We start from the raw sequence: 24,154 nt of genomic DNA on the forward strand, positions 1-24,154 counted from the left end.
AAAATAAGTAGAGAGAGAGAGAGATCTTTTTATTAGACACATGGTTTCTATGTTCATCAGTTCTACAGACATACTATTATAAATATGTTCTACTGGGCACTTGCACCAAAGGGCTTTCTCTGAAGGGAAATTGGTTAAGATGGACAATGCGGATAAGAACTAGGCTCTGGAGTCAGACCAGCTGGGGCTCACTCTTTGCTCTGTCACTTAAATAGCTGTGGATTTGGGTGAAGTTACCTCACTTTTCTAAGAGTTTTTCCATATCTATAAAATAAGCATGACACCAATATCTGTAATGAGGTTTGTTGTGAGGCTTATGTTATGTGCCTGGCACATAATGAGAGCCCAATATTATCATTAAAAAAATAAACATAGTCTCCAATTTGTGGAGGTCATAGTATAAAGGGGAAGGTAATTATTTAAAGAGATGGATAATTATATCAAGACAAAAGTGTTATAATCAACATACACACAAAAAAGTACAGTAAAGCACAGATGAAAATAGCTATTCATTTTGTCAGAAAGGGTCATGTACTATTTCATTGCAAATGGCTGAGAAATGAAGAGGGCTCTAGGCAGAGGAAACAGCAAGAGAAGAGGGAGAGATCCATGAAGTAAAAGAAGATGCAGCCATAAGGAGTTGACAACCCAGCCACATGAAGGGATGGTGGCTTTCTGAACTCTGTGAAGTATTAACCCCTATTAATCCTAAGAGATCTGTTGAATAATCTAGTAGAGTCAGGGCATACGTGTTTCTTTAGCCTGATGACCAATCTACTACAAAAGATAAACTGGCCAGGAAGGGAAGGGTGGAACACACTGTGGAAGGACTAAGGCCATGGGTACCTACCCAATCTGCTGGTTACAGTGGTTGAGTCAGTCAAAATCCAGTCACTTCTGGTTTTTGACTCATTGATTCCTCATTCAAGAAGGCTGCATCCCAATTATGTATTGTCATTCATGAAGTCAGATAGGGCACAAGCCAAGAAAAGAGATTTCCTGGTCATAGTTATCTTGAATTTGTTCATTAACTAGTTCATTTGTTCATAGAACATTTTATTTGTCATACTAAACCTCTCAATTTGGTCAGACTTATTCTCCAGAAGGCTAGAGACTGATTTGTCCATTATAGCAATTGAACATATGCTGGTTTAATTTTGTTTCCAATGTCCAGATGACCTTTTTTCTTTGCATTTATGTGCAAATGAACAAAAAACTTACAAATACAAAACTTTAGGTAGAAATTCACAAAAATGGGGAGACTTGCGGTAAAAGTCAGAAGAGCTTTTTCTCTCTCCAGTGCAAGAGAGCACTCAACCTTTGACGGGAGGGGAGAATCAAGCTTGATAGATGCATTAGCTGAAGTATACAGACAAGTCAAAAAGAAGTTTCAAATGAAAAGATGGTGACTAAGCCAAGGATTTGCATGTTATTCCATTGTTATTAAAGAATATATTCTAGTCTATTTATTGCTAAATGCCCTTCTTAAACATTATTTTCTAGTTATTTTAGGAATAATCTATTTATACGTTACTAGTTTATTTCCACTGTGGTCAGGAAAAATATGATTTCAATTGTTTATCATTTATTGGAAATTGTTTTCTTGTCCAGCATATGCTCAATTTTGGTAAATTTCCATGTACACTTGAAAATATTGTGCATTCTGTAGTTATTGAATGTATGATTGTGAATCTTTTATTTCTCCACTTAATTCTGTTACATTATGTCTTTCGTTAACACTATATTATTAAGTGTATATATATTGTATGAATCTTCCTTTTGATAATTTTATCACTATAAAATATTCCTCTTAATTGCTATCAGTACAAAATAATAATTATCTCTAATAACATTAAACACTAAAATATTTAGAAGTATTAAAACTTCCTATTGAATTTGTCAAAAACAACTCAATATCTAGAATTATTGCATATGACAGTTTTACTTTATCTCTAGTAATACTAAATACTAAAGTATTTTTAATTATTCAGTTTTCCCTTCTATTAATATTTTAATACTTTTTAATTTTGCATCCTGATTATTACAACATGCATCTTTGATTTACTAGAATTTACTTTAAATTAATATTTTATCAGCTTTCCAGGCAATGGAAGAACTGTATAACACTTTTTAAATATATTTTTTCCAATTTCACTGAGATATAAGTGAAATATAATATTGTATTATTTAAGGTGTTCAACATAATGATTTTGATATATGTATATAGTGTGAAATGATTACCACAATATGTTTAGTTAACATCCATTAACTCATATAGCTATAATTTTTTTCTTGTGATAAGAACTTTTAAGATCTAGTCTTGTAGCAACTTTCAAATGTACAATACAGTATTGTTAACTATAGTTCCCATGCCATATATTATATCACTAGCATTTATTTATCTTAGAACTGGAAGTTTTTACCTTTTGATCACCTTCACCTATTTCCTTCACTTCCTACCTTCTACCTTTGACATCATCAATCTGTTCTCTGTTTTATGAGTTTGGCTTTTTTAGATTCCACATATAAATGAGATCATACAGTATTTGCCTTTCTCTGACTTATTGCACTTATCACAATGTCCCTCAAGGACACAACTATCTACTCTTTGTGCTTTTCTTTTTATATATTTCAATTGTACAGATATTAAAAAACCCACAGACATTATTTTTGAAACAATTAATATTTTTTTATATTTCCCACTATAGTTTTTTCTGTTTTTCCTTTTTGATTATGCTTTTTTTTTTTTTTGAGTGAGAGCAAGAGCGAGCATATGTGAATGGGGGAAGGGCAGAGGAAGAAGGAAAGAGAATCCTAAGCAGGCTCCATGCCCAGTGCAGAGTCCAACACAGGGCTTGATCTCAGGACTGTGAGATCATGACCAGAGCCAAAGTTAAGAGTCCAATGTTTAACCATTTGCACCACCCAGGTGCCCCTGATTTTGCTTCTAAGATCATTTTCCTTCTGCCAAAAGAACTCCTTTTGTTATTTCTTTTAGGGTCAGAATAACAGGGATGAATTCTAGTTTTTTGTTAGTCTGAAAAAATATATATTATGCCTTCATTTTTGAAGTGTATGTTTTTGAAGTATGGAATTCTCAATTCACATTGTCTTTGATTATTTCAAAGATGTGATTCCACTATTTCATAGCTTCTGTTGCTTTTATTGAGAAGTCAGCTATCAGTCTTGGTGCCTCTTTGATGCTAATTTGTGGGTTTCCTTGCTTCTCTTAAGAGTTTTCTCTTTTTCTTTGCTTTTAAGCAGTTTTACTATGATGCACCTAGGTATGGTTTGCTTTGAGTTTATTCTGTTTGAGGTTTGCAGATCTTTTTGCACTTATGAGTTGACATCTCGTCAGTTTTAGAAAATTATCAAGCAGTAGCTCTTCAAGTACTGTTTCTTCTCCAGTCTTTCTGATTACACATATGTTAGATCTTGACATGGTGTTCTACATATCACTTATGATCTTTTAAAGATATTCTTATTTTTTCTATGCCTGGACTTTATTCTGGATACTTTCTACTGACCTATCTTTCAATTCACTAATTCTCTTTTCCACTGTGTCTAATATGCTATTAAATGCATTCTTTTAATTCTAAATTCAATTATTGCATTTTTTGTGCTAAAATTTCCCTTCCTTTTTCACATATTGCAGTTTAGTGAAATTCTCTATCTTTTAATTTGTTTTGTTGAACATACTAATCATGATTATTTCAGTCTATATTTGATAATTCCAATATCTAAGTCATCTTTTGGTTTGTTTCTATTATCTTTCAGTCACTTCTCTTTTTTTTTGTTTTCTTATATGCCTAGTGAAGTTTAATTGCACATCAGTTTTAATATTGAATATTTTAAGGGTTCTGAATGATTTATCATCTTCTTGGAACATTTAATTTTCTTCTGGTGGGCAGATAATATATGGACAGAACATCTTGATTTATTCAAGGTTGGTCTGTTTTAGTATTCCCTTATTTTTAGGGTACAGCCCTTTTAGAAATCTTAGTTGAAAGCCTGGGGTATTTCATCCATTTCCTATTTAAAGGGTTCTGAACTCCAGCTTTTATATCCTTACCACTATAGACTACCAAAAATCTGTTAGTATTTTAGCCTCTTGGTAGCTGCTTTCTGCTTTGATTCTTGGTTTCTTACATCACACACATCCAGCTTAGGAGCCATAAAATGCACTAAAACAAAATCTCATGCAGAAAGTTAGACTTGCTTTTCTTTGGTTCCCTTTTTTCTGGGAACTTGCCCCCTCAAGACCTGGATGTTTTATCTTTCCAACTCAGTGAGATTATCACAACACTAGGCCACCACTTTCTTTAGGGATTTCATGCTCTATGATTTATATTGGAAAATGTCTTGACAGGAAAATCAGTGGCAAATATGAGACTTTTTTCAATGCATGCACCTACTTTCTGGGATATTGGCTCCTCAAGTTTTAGCTGCCTTAGTTGCTCTCTTACAAGTTACTGTCTTATGGTAGTTTATTCAGCTTTTATAATTATTCTTAATTACTCTGTCATAGTTAGGAGTAGAAGTGCATATTCTTTCTTGAAGTACTGATTTGGAATATTTGTATTCTGTTTACAAAGAAAGTCCAACGATTTCTATATAAAACCTGGTCCCAGCGTCTGGTCTGACCTCTACCTGGATGGCAATATAAATGATTCCCTGAATTATTTTTTATTTAAACTTTACAAATAGGACGTTTCTTTTATCCTATCATCTTTGAAGCTTTGAGAAAGCTTTCTGTATGAAATATATCAAAGAATTATGTATGTAAACCTTTCTACCACAACCCTATTGTGCCTTCAAATATGTTTGTATATCTTTCTGCATATAAAGAAGGGTATGGCTCTCATACTTCTTCTCATCCTTACTCCTTTTTATCTAGCTTTAGATAACTGAAAAACAACTATCCCAGCATCTGGCACAAAATAAACATAAAATAATTGTTGATGAAATGACAAATAAGTGAAATTGCTTCATTATGTGAAAAATAGTTGAGCTAGTTCTTTGATTCTTTCCTTTCATTGTTAATCCATCCCTTATTTGAATAAAAAGTCATCTAAAGCATACAAAAACTTGAGACTAGTCTTGAGTCTATATTTAGTGAGATTCAAGGGACTGAATTTCACACATTTTTAGTCCATATAAAGGTATGCCAACGACTTCATTTATTTACTCTTAATCATTTTTTTGCCTGTCATGTAGGGGGTCACCCAGAAGTGATTTTTGACAAAAACCTCACTGTATACATGTAGCTAATCTTGACTGGTATAAACAGTTCTTGTAACGTGAATTTCTATTTGGGGACATGACATAGCTGATGAGACATAGTTACATTGTTCATTGCCTGGTCTCATTTTTAAAAGTGTCTCTCTTAGAGTAAACTCAGAAATAGAAAGTCACTGTGTTATGTACTGAATTTCTGTCAGAGCCTTCTCTGTCATGTTTCTAGATCTTTGAACATTTTTTTCCCCTATGCCTTGAATATACTTCTCCCTTTTGCCTTTCTGGTGAACTGCTTTAGTACTCAAAGATGTTAACTCCTTTGAGTTTTTTTTTGTTTGGTTTGTTTGTTTGTCTTAATATTCCAGAACACCTTCTGGTTTCCCTTTGTTTCCTGGTAATCTATACTACTGCTTTTCATTGTAGTACATTATTTGTGACTTTCTTCCTCATTTCACTTTCACTGCATTACTCTTCTTCAGTGCCTCAAATAGCAACTTGTCAGATCCTCAGTACAAATTTTTAAAGATAAAACGTACACAATATCAAATTCATCCTTTCAAAGTATACAATTCAGTGGTTTTTCACAAAGCTGTACAACATTACCGCCATATAACCCAATAATATTTTCATCACCTGCAAAAAGAAACCCCATATACAATAGCAGTCACTCCCAATTTTACCCTCCCTCCAGTCCTTGGCAGCCACTAATCCATTTTCTTTCCTATAAGTTTGCCTATTTTGGATATTTCAAATAAATGGAATCATACAATATGTGGCCTTTTGTGTCTGATTTCTTTCACTTATCACAAAACTTTTAAGACTCTTCCATGTTGTAGCATGAATCGGTACTCTATTGCTTTCATGAGTGAATAATATTCCATTATATGGATATAGTGCGTAGTTGATGGAAATTAGGGTTATTTCCACTTGGGGGCTATTATGAATAATATCACTATGAACATTTATGTAAAAGTTTTTGTATGGATGTATGTTTTCACTTTTCTTGGATATATAGGAGTATAATCTCTGGTAATTTTGTTTAACTGTTTAAGGAACTACCAAACTGTTTTCCATAGTTGCTGCACCATTTTACATTCTTATCTACAGTGTATGAGGATTCCAATTTCTCAAAATCCTCTCCAGGACTTGTTATTGTCTCTTTTATTTATTATAGCTATCTTAGTGGATATAAAGGGGGTCTTGTGGTTTTTAAAAATTGAGATATAATTGACATAATAATATATTAGTTTCAGGTGTACAACAAAATGATTTGATATTTGTATATATTGTGAAACGACCACAATAAATCATTAACACCTGTTATCATACAAGTTATAAAAAATTTTTCTTGTAATGAGAACTTTTAAGATCTACTGTCTTAACTTTCAAATATGCAACACATTATTATTCACTATAGTCACCATATTATACATGACTTATTTATAACTAGAAAATTTTACATTTTAACCCTGCATCCATTTTGCCTACCTCCACCTCCTTCACTGTGGCTTTGATCTGCATTTACCTAATAAATAATTATATTGAGCATCTTTTTATGTGCTTATTGGCCATTCATACATCTTCTTTGGAGAGAAGTATATTCAAATTATTTGCCCGTTTTAAAATTTGGTTGTCCTTTTATTGTTGAGTTGTGAAAGTTCTTTATATGTTATAGATATCAGATCCTTATCAGATATGAGCTCTGTAAATAGCCTAGTGTTTGCTAAAAAGGCTACCCACTGCCTCAGGCAGCCACTACTGTCTGTGACTGTTTTTGACAAATCTCCTCTAGAAAAGGCTGTTTTCACTGGGCAAGCTCTGTGTCAGTTCAAATAAAGACAGCCTTAAAATGGAGTCTTCCATGGAACCACCAGATAGGCCAAATAATGACTCTTCTTTGGGAAAGTGGCTTTGTAGAAGTTCCAATTTCATTTGGTCTCTTCCACTGGCTACCAGACTGCTGGTTTTCACCATGATTGTAGGCTGTTGGATTTTAAGGCTAACACAAAGCTAGGAGCAGTGGGAAGGTCAAGGTGAGAATAGGACAAATGAAATCACCACAAAGTTTGCTTTTTCTTTTCAGGAGTCAGCTACTTTTCTTTAATAAATGCTCTTCAGATTGCACTAAGCCTTTGATTAATTTCCAGATTTCTAAAAAAGTTGATTCTGATAAATTTGTTGTGTTGTTGCCAATGTTCTTTTAACTTTCAAGAAAAAAAGGATTTTTAGATGTCCTTCCTCCATTTTTATTGACATTCTTAGTACATGTTTTTGAATGGGTGAATGAATAAATGAACTAAGTATGCATGCCCACTGATTTGTCCTCATACTCCCAATTTCAGCCAAGATACTAATTTTGAGTTGATTTATCTGCCTCAACCTTCAGACTCTGAATTCTTTAAGCCCTAAAACTGACTGCTGTAGTAGGAAGTGAGATGGGATTGAAGTTGTTAGTATTGAAGTGCTTTATATTGGCAGTCCAGATTTTTTTGCTCAAGCATGGAGAGCACCACCTGCTGCATTTGCTGTGGTGTAATTATTTCTTGTGTTCTTCTTTTAGGGCTTTCAACTATGGTCTTTGATCCTGTGTTTGGAATCATATACTTTTGTTCTTATCTTTTTGCCTAGTTTGAGCAGCTATCTTGCCTTGAGTTCACTCAGACTCTGTAAAGCCCTTGCCTCATTAATCACTTTTTGTATTTACTATGTTTTTCCAGTGCAGATATCTTTTTTAAATATAATTTATTGTCAAACTGGTTTCCATACAACACCCACTGCTCATCCAAACAGGTTCCCTCCTCAGTGCCTATCACCCACATATCCCTCTCTCCCACCCCCCATCAACCCTCAATTGTTCTCAGTATTTAAGAGTCTCTTATGGTATGCCTCCTTCCTTCTCTGTAACTTTTTTTTCCCCTTCCCCTCCCCCATGGTCTTCTGTTAAGTTTCTCAGGATCCATGAGTGAAAACATTTGGTATCTGTCTTTCTCTGCCTGACTTATTTCACTCAGCATAATACTCTCCAGTTCCATCCACGTTGCTGCAAATGGCCAGATTTCATTTTTTCTCATTGCCAAGTAGTATTCCATTGTATATATAAACCACATCATCTTTATCCATTCATCAGTTGATGGACATTTAGACTCCATAATTTGGCTATTGTTGAAAGTGCTCGAGTGTAGATATCTTAATGAACTTTTAACTTAAATCACCACTTTATTTTAGTCTTCCTGATTCTTCTTGACCATCAATATTTGGGTGTATTTATCTGCCTGATCACTACTTTATTTTTGCCTTGCAGATGATGCTAAACCTCATACTCGCTTCTAGTGATCCTTTGTTACTAATGCACGCTGCAATGATACTTCCTTAGCAGTATCTTAAACCTCTAAATGCTTAAGTCCTTTGGTCTACCCCATGAAAGATTATGTGACTAGCTTTTTGAAGATATACTAACTCTGGCCACCAGCATCCAACAAACCTTTTGAATGAGTACCTTTTAAACATGTTGTTTCTAAAGCAAATATTTGTACATCAGATTGTGTTTACCGACTGAAATATATTCTATTTCTAGATCAGTTCCCTTCAGGGAAAAAATAATCTTCTTTGTAAAAGACAAACTTCACTACACTAAAATTTTGAAGAATTTGTTTGAGCAAACATTGATTTGAATTGGGCAGTGCCAAGCCAAAAATGTGGAGGAGCTCTTCAGCAATAGGAAGGAAGGGAAAGGTTTTTATAGAGCAGATGCAGAAGCAAAGCAAGGAAGTTATTTGATTGGCTATAGCTTAAGCCATTGCCTTATTTGGGAAAACTTAGTTGGCTGTGATTGGTTGTTCTTAAGTTTTGATTTCTTAACCCTGAGGCATTTACAGGAATCGATTCTGGCTTAGGTTTCAGTTTCCTTACTTACACTGCCCTGAGCCTAATGGACTCTTTGTTTAATTGTTCTAATACTTGCATACATGTAAAATCACTAAAATTCCCTACTTTGGAAAGATTTTTGGTTCTTGTTATTTCATTTTGTTAACTAAGACTGTATTCTTTCTTCTTCTCTTTCTCCTCTCCAAACTTAGAGCCTGTGTGTAATGAAAAACTGTATTCCATCTAGTTAAATAAAAATGATTGCTTTAGAGTTTTTATTTTAATTGACTAATTGCTTTGTTTTTCAATAGCTGTGAAGGCATAAGTAAATGTAGTCTATTGCCTTTAACTCATCTATGCAATCAAAAGCCGTATGGACTACTATCTATATAATCTTCAGAGTCACATTAAGAGTTCACATAGATTATCTCCCTGTTTCTTTATTTGATACTTAATTCTTATCTCACAGTCTCTTTGTTCTTCCTGTATTGGTTTTAATATTCAGATAGCTAGATAGGCAATATTGTTTTCTGCTTTGAAACACACCAAATTTTGAGAGAAAGGATGGAAGCCTATATGAAGACGTTTTTATTATATTTGACTCAAACATTCATTACTGAATGTCTAGAATTTAAAAACACTGCTACCATCTTGTTGAGGAAACTATTCTTGATTTTTTTTCCAGTCATTGCCCAGATTTACTTCAATTAAGTGCATATTCTTTGTCATTTTAGAAATTTCTTATAGATACTAACATATTACAAATACTTTAAAAGGAGATGCTGAGACCTCCAGATCTGCTTCTCTATGGATTTATTTTTATTCTAGTCAAAGAGCTAAGCCCAGGAGACCTGAAAAAAATCTATGGAACAAATTACTACCATCATATCTTAAATTTGTATAAAGTACCAACTGTGCTAAATAAATGAAGTGTAAAGCTGGACTGGTTTGTAGTGAAGATTCCTCACGCTGTTCATAAGTGAACAATTCCCTTCTTTCATTTATTTTTTTAATGCATATACACACCCAGTAACCTTAGGGGATAAATAACCCATATTTTCCAGATGTTGATACTGAGGCATGAAAAATTGGGCCAATCTCATTTTTACAAGATAAATTCAGCAGAATAGAAAGGAACAGATGAGACAAGCATCTTGTCTATCTGTTCTCCAAAGTTCTCACTCAAGTACAACTTAAGATTTACCACAGTTCATAATTGTAATAATTCAAGAATTCCTTTAAATAAACTTGTTGCTGCAGGTGGTGAGCAGCAAAGTGACTTTTGAAAAATCAAAAGTCGTTTTATTCACTGTGGTTCTTATTTGAGTATTGCCAGCCAAATTAAGTAAATGTCAAGTCCCTCTCAGGACTCTAGTGATAAGAAGGAATTTAAAAGCCCCAGGTGTTATCTCAAGTATTGAAACCTGTTTAGTTTGGATGTTAGCAATTGCAATATGGAGCATGGAAACTCTCCCAGCAAAGTCCTTCTCTAACAACTTCATAATGAATTAGAACATGATGAAGAGATAATCAGAATTAGTTCTCTTATCTTTATGCTTTTATAAATTCAGACTTAAATGCTGGGTAGGACTTTCCTGTGATCTGAGATTTAGAATAATATTTTTTTAATAGAATGAAGAAAAGATGCCAGTAATTCGCCTTCAATTTTTGTGAAGATGCCTACAACATATTCAGGGACCAGCAATAAAACCTACCAGATTTGAGGGCTATCATCTAAAGAACATAAACATATCATGATAGCTTTTCCCTTGGTCCAAGTAGTTTATTGACTAATGGAAAATATGAGTTTATAATTTAATTTGACCAATACCCTTAGAAATTTTCAACTAGTGCCAAGAAAAGTTTAAAGAAGTTTAAACAAAATAGTATACTTATCAGAGAAAACGTTTCCTACACAAATCATTAAAGCTGTATACTTCTATCTTGTTTTTTATTGAAAATGAATTGAACAGGAAGAACAAAAGAGTGTTATATATTAGCTAAGTACATTAAGTCAGCGTTGCTGGTACACTTTTGGCCTTCACCCAGGGTCATAATTTTAATGAAAAACAAGATTATTTGATCATGATCCTATAGTTCTAATTAGAATCCTACCAAATATGCACTATACCTCTCTTTTCAGCTATTCTCACAAAGACAAAGAAAGATAAAGCAACACGTGACACCCATTTCATTCTCTTGGCTTAAGGAGTTCATACAATTCACTATGATATTGCTCATAAGCTAAAGATGGCCACTACTATTTTTACATTTTTTGATGTCTTATTGAGTCATTAAATGGCTCACATCCTAGCTATGAGAATGGGAGCTTCATCTTCTGATATGGAAACTCATATTCACACAAAAGTTATATCTACATATCTGGCATATGTCCAAGTTGCCTATAATCTCAGGATTCCAAATAATCATGTATCTCCTCCAAAGTTGTTTCTGTTGTCATTGAGAGTTAATTATTTCTGTAGAAAACAACCTGTTTTATAGGGTCAAAGTCATTAGTTGAATTATTTGAGCAACACTGATTATTACCAGCCTGTGATACCTTACTTGTTCTGAGCCCTTCTGACTGTAGAATCCAGATTTATAGGATTCTCACTCATGCAAATGTAACCCCAGGCCTGGACTTGATTTCTCCCTACAGATGAAAAATGTAACAGGAGTTCTGGACACAAACTGGTCTTACTTTCTCTTATGGGCGGGGGGAGTGTGGAGTGTCAGGATATTTTACTATGAGTCACAAGGGGACAAGTGATAGTTCTGTGCTCTCTGGCTCAGGGGCACTGGATTGTCCAGCTACAGAACCCTTCAACTGCTGAGAGTTGGATGTGTAAAGATCCCACGGCTGCTCCTATCCTAGCCCTCCCACATAGCTCCACAGGGCATCATGAAATAACCACCCAACCTAACATCATTCAGAAATAGTCACAGTTTGAATCAATTCAAGCTTGGAAATGATTCCAGAGTCATTTGGATCTGGATAAGGAATTCATTAAATGAAAATCCAAACTGGTTCAAATATTGGACCAATTAGAGCCTGATACAAACTACATGCTGAAATGTTTTCAGATTTGAATCCTTTCAGACACTGAGCAGATTCAACTCAGTAAAATATTAAGTATCATCAAAGTATTTGAGGAATAAGAGATGTCCCTTACAAATCTTCCCTGTTAACCCCCTCCCATTCCTATCACTCACAGGCTTTCAACATGGTTGTGTTGTCTCAAGGACACTCTAGAGCTGTCCCTGTTTGACTAATCAGACCCACCCCCCAGGCTACCAGACACACTCTGCCACTAACAAAGCACAAAGAGCTTCCAACATTCATTGGCTTTCACCAGCATCTCTTACTAGAAGGTAGCAGCTTCAAATTTATCTTCCCTTGGATATGTGTTTACATACTTTCAGAGACTGACAGAATTCCAAGTCTTAAAGGACTATAAGGGTCAAGAAAAGTCAGGGTCTCAACCACTGGAAACTGAGCCACTTCAAGAAATCCTGCTCCCCTTTTAGGTTCAGGCCTGGGAGAGGGATTGACTTATTTACCTCACATTTGGAAGGTCTTTCTTATTTGAGTCTGCTATTACTGCTCTATTCTGTTCTCAGCTGAGAAGACCAATGAGGGAGAACAGATTATTCTTCCAAGTGAAAAGTGTTTGTAAGAAAAAGCCATTAAGGTAGCTGACCTTGTGAAAAACTGTGAGGTAGATGAAGGGCACCTAAGGTGGTGGTTCTTCAATTTAGTTGGTCCAACCCCAGACTCACTGAGCCACAGGATCTTTGGATAGAGTCCTACTGTTTGCGTTTTCTAGAAGTTCTGCAAATGATTGAGTTAGTCATATAAACATTTGGGATATGCTGATGTAAGGCACACTCTCTCCTCCTTCCTTAGCTTTTTATCCTAATGGCTCTTCACCTACCACCAGGTCCCCAGTGCTGTCTCTGGTTCTATAGACTCCCACACTGGAATCACAGTCTTGAAAGTTTCCCCTATCACCTTCCCCAGCCCCTCATACATAAGCACAAACTCAATACTCTTAGCCCTATGGAATAGGTTGAGCATAAACCAATGAAATTATACTAAATTATAATTGAATTCTCAATAAACTTAATGTGCTAAATCTTCCAGGAGTAATTGCATTTTGGAAGAGGATACAAAGTTTAGGGAAGACAATAGAGGTGAGGTATTATTGGTGAGGGCAGCCTTCTTTAAGACCTATTCCTAACTGTGCAGCAAACACTTATCCTATCCTAGGCAGGACTGACTAGCAGTATTGATTCATGGTGATTATGAGAACTTTTACACTGTCAAGGTTAATATCCTACAAGAATGGCTCCCATATATCATTATGCTGAAAGAATGTGTCTCTCCTCCAATGGATAGAGAAGATGTGGTTTATATATACGAAGGAATACTACTTGGCAATGAGAAAGAATGAAATCTGGCCATTCACAGCAACATGTCTGGAACTGGAGTTTATTATGCTAAGTGAAATAAATCAGTTAGAGAAAGACAGCATATGTTTTCACTCATATGTGGATCTTGAGAAACTTAACAGAAGACCATGGGGGAGGGAAAGGGGAAAAAAAGTTACAAAGAGGGAGAGAGGCAAACCATAAGAGACCCTTGGATACTGAGAACAAACTGAGGGTTGGCGGGGCTGGGGGAGAGGGGAAATTGGGTGATGGGCATTGAGGCGGGCACCTGTTGGGATGAGCACTGGGTGTGGTATGGAAACCAATTTGACAATAAATTATATTAAAAAAATAAAAATCACCTTTGTGCGCACACACACACACACACACACACATGCGTGTCTTCTTTTGTCATCCTAGCTTAGAACCTCCCAAGCCCCAGAAAGGTTGTGGGATGGTGGGGACTGGAGGAGAATGCAGAGAAATAAATCTGAATTATCACATTCAAATTTTTCAAAAGCTTCAAAAGTGAACATGTTGGAGAATTAGATTTGATAATAACTAATAGGATCTAGCACCCCTCTCTCACTCCCACTTTCTTATAGATAAGGAACTTGAAGCCTATGAGATTTAAGTGACTTAGGTAGGCAAGGTAATGTAGCAAGTTTAGTGGCAAATCAAGGGTTAGGAGTCAGGAGATCCAATTCTCAATCTGGAACAGGAGAAAGATGAATGTAATCTAGTGGTAGTAGAGTACTAGGGCTAACTTGTAGTCACCTAGGACACTGCCCTAATATCTGGCCCCACCACAGAGATTTTGATAGAGTAGCATGGAATGGGGCCTAGGAATTACAAAACATTTCTGATGCTCAGCCAGGTCCAGGGGGCTAAGACTTACAGGGATCAGTTGCAGTCAATCTTCAGAGCTTAGAAGCCTCCAGGTGGCATTTCCTAGAAAAAATTCCCCATAAACTGAAAGTGAAATCAGTGTAAATAGGGACTGAGAGATATGAAGGGACAATGAGCAGAGCATAGGCAGTGGAAGAGAATACCAGATTTGACCCAACTTTTCAAGCTTAGTCTCATCTTGAAGCTTGGCTGAAGACCTTTGGATTCTATTGGCTATCTCTGTCTGGGAAACATCAAGTGAAACTGCATGGCAGAAACGAGATGACTCCAGAGGACAGTGAAAGGACACAGAACCTTTGGCTTCTTGAATCTCTGTCTTGCATCTAGCTCAGGCTGGCAGGCACCACAAGTCATTAGCATGAATTGAATTTCCTCTGGTCATAGTGAGCTCAGCCCTGGACTCTCTCCAGTTCCTGGGAGACCAGCATCTTACTAGCACTAAGGGCCTTGGAAGGCTTAGCTGGAAGGGCAAATCAAGAGGGGACAGTACTAGACTTCCTGCTCCTGATCTGGAAGAGAAGTGTCCCTGGAAGCAATAAAGAGTGACGACCCCTCAACACAGGGTCTCTGCTTTGCCTATCACTTTCCACAGATTATGCAGCTGCCTTTTCAATTTTGTTCCAAAGAGCAAGAGGAGATTTAATATGGCTACTAACATAAATACCTGTTCTTAGGATCCCAAGAAACACTCTATTTTCTTTTTAGTTAAGTAAATTATTGGGCCCTCAACTCCTGACATGGTGGCTAAATAAAAGTTGTTTGCATAACCTTTTGTGTGGGGATAATTGAAAATTTTAACCTACACAAACCAGTAGGACCCCAAGCCAAGGCTTTAGTGTGTTGTCAGAGGCAGCTAGCAAGCAAAGCAAGAAAGATAAGCCTGTCCTTTGGGATGCCACCCCAGCAGCGAGACCAACTCAGGTGGATATGCCACAGCCACTGGCCAAAGCACCATTAGGCAGTTGTAGCAGATGAAATTTTCTCCCAATGCTATCTGGAGCTAATTAGGAGCAACATCACAGCTCTCTCTGTATTTTCCATGTTGCTATAGTGAGCCAGTTCTGGCTTTCCTGAATGTGATTGATTGGGGCCCACCTTGTCCATTTGGGGGCTTGGCACATTCTAACTTAGGATGACAAAAGGAGACACACATTCTTTCAGAATAATATATGGGAGCTATTCTTGTAGGAGGTTAACCTTGACAACCAAAAGGTCTCATAGCCTCTTAGATAATTACCATAAAGTTACGCTAGAGAAAGAATGCTTCAGAGCTTACTTTTTGTCTCTACTCTTCTCACAGAATCCAGACCCATCCCAGCTCAACTGGAAATAACTAGATTTTCATGGGAAGTGAAGGGAGGTTTGGCAAGGTATATAACCTGAAGAGCCTTGGGAGAGGGAAAGGGTAAAAGAAGGTGGAAAACAAAGAGGTTTTCTGCTGATCACAAGGGGCTGGCATATGAGGGTCACCAGAGTGAAGACCCTGAATATATTGGAGGGGACAGGAGTAGGAATATCCAGAATAGAGTGAGAAAATCCATTCCAGACTCTCCACTGCTCTGTGCTGTTGCATGGGTTGGAAATCCCACTCAAATTCAAAGAGCCACAGTCTTCTGGATACCATTTCAGTGTGAAAAGACCTTTTTTAAAAAAAATTTTTTTTCAATGTTTATTTTTGAGAGACAGAGAGAGACAGAGAGAGAGGGAGACACAGAATCTGAAATAGGCAGCAGGCTCTGAGCTGTCAGCAAAGAACCCTATACAGGGTTCAAACCCACAAACCATGAGATCATGACCTGAGCTGAAAGGGTTGGACATTTAACAGACGGGGCCACCCAGGTGCCCCAGATCTCTCTCCCTCTTTATTTATTTATTTTGAGAGAGAGAGAGAACAAGCACACAAGCAGGGGAGGGGTAGAGAGAGAGAGGAGATAGAGAATCCTAAGCGGGCTCCGTCAGCACAGAGCCCAAAGGGGGGTTCGACCCCATGAAACAAGGAATCATGACCTGAGCCGAAATCAAGAGTTGCACATTTAACCAATGGGGCCACCCAGGCGCCCTTCAGTGTGAAGAGATCTTAATGTCTTTGATGTTGGAATGTACAGTCTACCTGTAAGTGCTAGGGTGCACAGGTGATCATTCTTGGAGATTCTGATTTAATAGGTCTGGAGTGGTACCTAGGCATCTGTACATTTTTAAATATCCACAAGAGATTTTGATACACAGCCAAAGCTCAGATTTACTGTATTTGGCATGATTCGGCATGGTTTCTTATCACTCTCCTTAGCACTGCCCAAGTCTCTTTGCCGTTGTTGAAACAGATACCCTTTCTATCAGATTCCCTCCCCTCCTCCAGGGCATTTGGCTTGGCAAGCAGAGCACAGGCTAGATTTCAGTCCCTAATTGTCCCCTTGGCTAGGTGACTTGTGTAGGGCATGACTTGCACAACTGTGACCAGAGGAGGAAAAAGATTATTGGCTTCCAAGACGGCAGATTTGTGTTTCTGCCACAATTCTCACTTTCTAGCTGTCTAAACTTGGGTAAGTTGCTTAAATCTTTAATTTTTAAGATTTGATTTTTAAGTCATCTGTACACCCAACGTGGGACTCAAACTCTGCACACTCTAATGACTGAGCCAGCCAAGCACCCCCTTAAATCTCTTTGAACCCCAATTTGATTATATATCAAAGAGGGATAAGGATGGCTGCCTACTAAAATGACCAAATCCAACAGTACAATTAATTCTGGCGAATCACTTCTGAGGCTTCATTTGACCTATGAGCAGCATTTGACCCTTGTGATCACTTCCGTCTTCATGAGCCCTAGCTTCTGCTTAGCTTCTGGGACATTCCTCCTTCTTCATTCCTTTCTTGCTCTCTGGCCATTCTTTCCCAGATTCATTTGCTGAATTCTTTTTACCTTACCAACTTTGAATTGTTGGAGTGCCCAGGACTCAGTTCTCAGACCTCTTTTCTCACCTGTTTACCTTGATTTCCTAGATAATATCATCCACTTGATTGACTTCAAGTATCACTTGTACGCTGAGACTCTCAAAAAGCCATAAACGTTCCCCCAAATCCTAAACTCTGGAATCAAATAGCCTACTCAACAACTCCACTTGATATATAATAGGCATCTCAAACTTCGTATGTCCGAACCGAACTCATTTTCTTCCTCAAACTTAATCTTTTCACAACCTTCCCAACCTCACTATGTAGCCTCTTCACTTGCCCAATTTCTCTGTCCTAAAGCCTCTTTTTCTCACTGCACACTTCTAATCCATCAGTCAATTTACTGGCCCTAACTTAAACTGTATCCAGTGCCATCACTGCTGTCATCTGCTATCGCCTCTGTCCTTGGCTATTGCAATAAAGGAGTAAGTGCCCTTCCCTACTCCAGCTACCTTGCTCTCCCATAGTCTATATTCCCCACAGCATCCAAGAGATCACTTCTCTGGTCAGAATCTTCCCATGCTTTCCCCTCTCATGGAGAATAAAATTATGAAGCCTTCTCATGGTCTCCCCATGAGAATTTACATGACATGCTTCTCTTCTATTATTTCTATGACTTTACAGATCATTCAGTTCCTTGATCACCCCTCTTCAGATTATTGGCCTTCATGTTGGCCCTCAAACATACCATATGTGCTCCTGCCTCAGGGCCTTTGCACTGCCTTTCCCTCTCTAGGGAACATTCTCTTTACAGATACCTGTAACTCATTCACTTACTTCATTCAGTCTTTGTTCAAAAGTCACCTGATCACAAACTGCCTCCTTGGTCCTTAATCTAATAGAAAACAATCCCAACTCCTATAACCCTATTTTTTATCCAGTTTTATTTTTCTTCATAGAATATATCGCCACTTGACATTTGCATATATGTTTTGCTAATTTGTTTGTTTGCTGTCTGTTTCCCCTCACTTGGATCTAAGCATGTAAGAGTAGCTATATTCCCAACATCTAGAACAGTGACTAGGACATAGTATATGGGTCAGTAAATACTCGTTGAATGAATACAAAAAAAGGATGTCAGTGATATAAGAATTAAATAAGATACTGTATGAGAAGGGTTTTGTACGTGCCTGAAACTTAGTAATTTGTCATTTCCTCTCTACTTTAGCTTTTGTCTTTCCCCCAAAACATTTACTGGGCCCCTTCTCTAAGTTACTTACTCTGCTAGATGATAGTGATTAAAAAAAATGTCTCTACTGTAAGCAGCTCATGTTCTAGTTGCTCTATGATACTGGGAGAGTCATAAAGAAATAACCACCAGACAATGTAACAAGAACTGCAAAAGAAACAGTATACTAGGAAGAACACAGATAAGAGTATAGTTAAGGAAGTGCTCAAAGAGCAGTGAATTTTAAAATGAACCTTGAGGGATAAATAGGGCTTCTGTACAATAAGAGAGACGGGTATTCCATTTAGAAGGGTCTTTGGTAGGGTTAGGCACAGAGACATGAAAATTCGCCCCTCCTAGAGCACACAGCTTCTTAGTTCCTTAGTTTAAGAGAAAGAATAGTGAAGTGAAATGAACAAGTATAGAAACTAAAACATAATTGTTTCTGTCTCCTCCCCGTCATAGAATGCCATATTTCTCAGAGTTCTTACTATACCTTCTAAATTTCTTTTGGCTCTGACAACATCAGTAGGTAGTGATCCCCTTATCATACAGCCAAAGAAATATTCTGGTCCAAGGTCCATTAATGGAGGATCTTGGGTTAGGACTTGACTCCTATCTGGTTGACAGTTCGTGCAACGTGAAGTGAAAAGCAACTGATTGCCTTCTTCAACTAGTTAAGAATATTTCCACAATGGCTTTCTAGATCTAAGTTTTTCATATTGTTTTTTTTTTCTTAATTGGCCATATCCACCTGCCATTTATTGAGAACCTAGCCTACTACACACTCTACTGAGTTGACCACATCTATAGTTTCACCAGTTTTCACAACAACTCTGTGGTAGGCGATGTTGTTGTTATTGCTATTATTTTATAAATGAGGAAACAATTGCCTAATTTGTCCAAAGATATTCAATAAAAAAGAGGCAGTGCTAGAATTTAGAATCTGGTTTACATGATGTCAGTGCCCATGTTCTTTCAGCTCTGTTATATTTCTGAAATGAAATCTAAACAAATGTGCAAGTCCATCTTCTAATTGTGCTTCCTCTGAGTTATCTATATAGCAGGGACATGTTATGCAGAATTGTTTACTCACTGGAAATTTCATCTTCCTTTGTAATTTTATATTTATACATTTCTCTAGCCAAATTATACCACATGTACTCATGTACTCTTTTTCTGCTTTTGCTGTCATGTAAGTGTGGTCATATGAATCACTCTCATGTATCCAATTATAACACTGCTAAATAGGAAAAAATGACCACCAATGGTAGAGCTAGCCTAGTCAATATGGTTATTTTTTGTAAAACCATAAACAAAATCAGGAAGAAAAAATTTTCAAGCATTTTGCTGACAGCTCTTGTATAACCTAGTAATCACAAGGGAATAGGAAACAGTTTCTTAACATACACATATCCTTTTTTAGATGAATATGAAAACCCTATTAACCATAGATTTGCCTCCAAACAAATCCATCTCGAGGGTTGAAGCCAAATTATGTCTCCATTCTTTAAGATGCCTATTTTGTTAACTTTGGAGATGTGGTAGCAGCTTGTTTTTCCCCTGACCCCAAAGACACTACTACTGATCAACAGATTTGTTGATAGTATCTTCAGAAAGCAATCTAAGGCACTGTCCTTTTGTGAGGGAGATATACCATCCAGATACCGATGCAGATCATCTTTTGATCCCTTGCTGTAGGTGAAGAGAAAATTAGCACACTTCAACATTATTCCAACTTGCCTTTTCTCTAGATTCCAACTTTTGTTATATTATTCTGATAATGTAAAGATTTGTAATAGCCATAGTTTTACTGTAACCATATATTTTATAATTGTTTAGTCTTAATTTTATATTTAAATTTGTTTACTACATGTCACAGTTGTGTTTTTTAACCATAGGTTCTTTATTCCCAAGTTTTAAATTTTGATTTATTGCTTAGTTAGCCTGCTTTTGTTTTCCAGAAGTTTTTCTTTTTCTGATGAACAAATTATGGATGCTATAGTCTGTGGGTTTTTGCATGTTTGGGAATGCCTGTTGCCTTTATATTTGAAAAACAACTTATCTGGGCATAAAATTCTTTGGTCATACTTCCCTTCAATGTTGTACAGACTGTTCCATTATTTTCTGGTAGTAAGAGTTATTGCTATGGACAAGTTTGAGGAAGACCCAATTTCCCTCTTTAACACTAACACTATGCTTCTTTTTTCTGCTTGGATGCCTGTATTATTTCTTTATCCTTAAAGTTAAGCAATTTCACCAGGATGTGCCACAGTAGTTTTTTGTATTGATTTTTCTTGGCAATAGGCAGTTTTTTTCTTTTCTGTCTACAGACTCAAATATTTGAAAAAGATGTCTTCTAGTAGATTTTTGAATACTTTTGCTTCTTTTTTCCCCCCCTATATTCTTTAGGAAGATGGAGTATTCTATATATCTTACACATAATTGTCTTTTATATAAATTATATACCTTTGTGATTTTTTTGCATTTTCTCTGTATACTTTTCTATAGGCTTAATTTCAAATTGTACTTATTCTATTTTTATTATTTAATTATGATATCCCTGTATGTAATATGTTCTTTTCCAACTTGCTATATGAATTTATTTATCATCTTCCTTTGTTTTATAATTCCTTTTTATATCTTATTAGGCCTTTTAAGTTTTAAATTTCTTTGAAGCTGTAACTATTTGTTTAAATTATTTAACTTTTATTTAGAAAAAGATAAATTTATCTTTATCTTCCTTTTGTTTGTCTTCCCTTCCTTTCTCTCCACCCCCTGTCTGCTGTCTCTCTGGGTTGTGTTTTATGTTGGTTCTTTTCTGATTATTACATCTCTCTGGTTGGGGCCTGGTGTCCTTAAAGAACAGAATGGGAAGGGGTGGGGGATGAATTTGGGAATCCCACTGCTTCAGTTTAGTTGATTCTACTGGAACTCCTCTCTAGATCTCCTCTTCCTTTTGCTCAGTCTTAGCTTGACATCAAGACGTTGAACCAGCTCAAGGGAGAGCCCCTTCCTCATATACTCTTCCTCATCTCCTGATTTCTATGACTCAGAAGGAGAGGATGTAGAAAAAAACAGAAGGCCAGACCAACTTTGCCTTCAGCTCTGCCTCCCTACCATCTTGAGCCAAGCAGGATCTGTATGGGAACACTACCCATTTCTCTTGGGGCTGGCACATGCCTGTGTGGACTTGACTACTCTAAGTGAAGGAACACTGAATGGAACCTTTGAAACTTTGATGCTCACTTATAGGGAAATCTGTTCTAGATGTAAGCATTTCATGGGTTTCATTGAGTGTCAATGACTTCCCTCATTGCACTTGGAGTTGTAAGCTGGACTTGCCACTTTTTTCATGAAATAAGGACTGACAAATTAGGTCACTTTGGGTTTTCAGACTTGGATATTTGGCAGCACTTTTTTTTTTCTCAAAAATGAATGAAATGAGCTGTCACATCAAGCAAAATAACTGACAATATTTGTTGACAACAATAAAATTTAAGCTTTCAAGAGAAAATTAGAACTTTTGAAATCTTGTATTCACCACTATGAACTTGACAGCTTCTCAATACATAAATACTTTTCTGATGAGACTGGTGGTGATTTTAATAAACACAATTTTTTGATATTGCATAATAAATTGTGTCAACACTTGTAAGATTTGCATAACTGAATAAACCAGCATTTTCCAAATGACCAACCATGCATGCTACAAAATTGTGGATGGGGAAAAACTCCTTTCAAAGTGCAAGAGAAACCAGTGGATTTTAATATAACAGAGTATTAACTGATATAGTTTGTCATTCTACAATGCAATTAACCTTTAAGAAACTACTACTACTACTTACTGAGTTTTGGTGTAATATCAAAGAAGAGTATCTAGAATTATCTGGAAATGCATTTAAAATAATCTTCCTTTTACAATTGCAATTAGTTTGATGCCAAATTTTCCTCAAATATTTTAACCAAAATGATATATAGCAATAGATGGAACATAGATGGAGTATCTAGCTGTTTTCTACTAAGCCAGACAACAAAGAGATTTGCAAAACCGTGAAACAGTGCCACAATTCTCATTAAATTTTCTTATTTGGGGAAACACAGCTTTCTTTACTAAAATATGTTATTTGAGCATGAAATGGCGTTATCGTTATTTTAAAATAAATTAATAATTGTTTTAAAATTTTATTTAGTTCCTAATACTATCAATATTACAAATATAACTCATTTACACAAAAGATCTTTGAAGTTCTTAATTATTCTTAAGAATGTAAAGAAATCCTTAGACCAACAAGTTTGAGAATCTCTGTGCTACATGTACCGTGCAGTGAAGCAGTAAGTGTGCAGGAGTGCAAAATTAGAGAATTATGGGTTGGATTTGGCATTGTACCAGAATAGCATGCAAACCACAGGCTGCTAAGATTCAAATGGGAGAAGCAGAGGAGGAACAGTGTGAGAAAAGGCGTAGTAGTAGGAACAGTCAGGATAGGTTTGGAGGACTTTGTGTAAAGCAGTAAAAGTCCCTTTCATATTTCAAATCTCTCCTTCCACTTCACCTCTCTGACTTTTTTTTTTTTTTTACTTTTTTTAATGTTTATTTATTTTTCAGAGAGAGAGACAGACAGAGCATGAGTGGGGGAGGGGCAGAGAGACAGGAGGACAGAACATCAGAAGCAGGCTCCATGCTCTGAGCCATCTGACCCTGCTGTTACATTTCCTTCTCTTTCTGGCATTTCTCTGACCACAGCTGGGAAAAGTTATCTGCTTTTAAGGACGCATGTAAATATATTGGATCCACCTGGATAATTGACACTAATCTCCCGTCACAAGGTCCATCACCTCAATCACATCTACAAAGGCCTTTCTGCCATGTAAGGCAACATCTTCTCAGGTTCTGGAGATTAGAACATGAACATCTTTTAGGGACCATTATTCTGCCTAATTCTCTTGTTCTGTTGGGGCTACTGTCACAAAATACCATAGATGAGTGGTTTATAAACAACAGAAATTCATTTCTCACAGTTCTGGAGGCTGGGAAGTCCAAGATCAGGGTGCTGGCACAATGGTGTTGTAGTGAGGGCCCACTTCCTCATTCTTGGCTGGTGCTTTCTTGCTGTGTTCTCACCTGATGGGAGAGGCAAGGGAGCTCTCTCAGTCCTCTTCTATAAGGGCACTAATCCTATCCATGAGGAAGCTTCTCTAATCACCTCACAAAAGCTCCACCTCCTAATACCATCACGGTGGGGGTTAGGATTTAACATAAATTTGGGAAGTAAGCAAATATTCGGACAATAGCAGTACCACACCATGGGATATTTTTGATCAAGGAAGTGGCATAATTACAGTGGTATTGAAGGAAAAAACTTTCCCAGTAATTACCCAGTGTGGAACTCATCTAGTGCCAAATTTGGGGCAGAGTTTTGCCTCTGTGGAAAACAACTTCCATGTGTTTTTAGTGCAATACAGATGAGGCATCCAGGAGGACATCTGCTGATATTCTGGCAGGCAGATCACTTTCCCATTGCCTGTCCTACCCAGATTTGTCATTCAGGTCACCAAAGGGACAAATATCCATGGCTTCTAGAAGGAGCTT

General features: G+C 36.8%; 1 long non-coding RNA gene across 1 annotated transcript in view; it reads right to left on the bottom strand.

Moving 5' to 3' along the window:
- The window catches only part of LOC102900762, a 105,966-nt gene that overhangs the window by 72,762 nt on the left and 9,050 nt on the right, over nt 1–24,154 (bottom strand). Inside the window, exon 5 of the long non-coding RNA XR_002742941.2 lies at nt 23,582–23,686. This is a non-coding gene — a long non-coding RNA (uncharacterized LOC102900762). The remainder of the gene's footprint in view (nt 1–23,581; nt 23,687–24,154) is intronic.

The sequence above is a fragment of the Felis catus genome, chromosome B3 (assembly GCF_018350175.1).
Source record: "Felis catus isolate Fca126 chromosome B3, F.catus_Fca126_mat1.0, whole genome shotgun sequence".
NCBI classification, from domain to species: Eukaryota; Metazoa; Chordata; class Mammalia; order Carnivora; family Felidae; genus Felis; species Felis catus.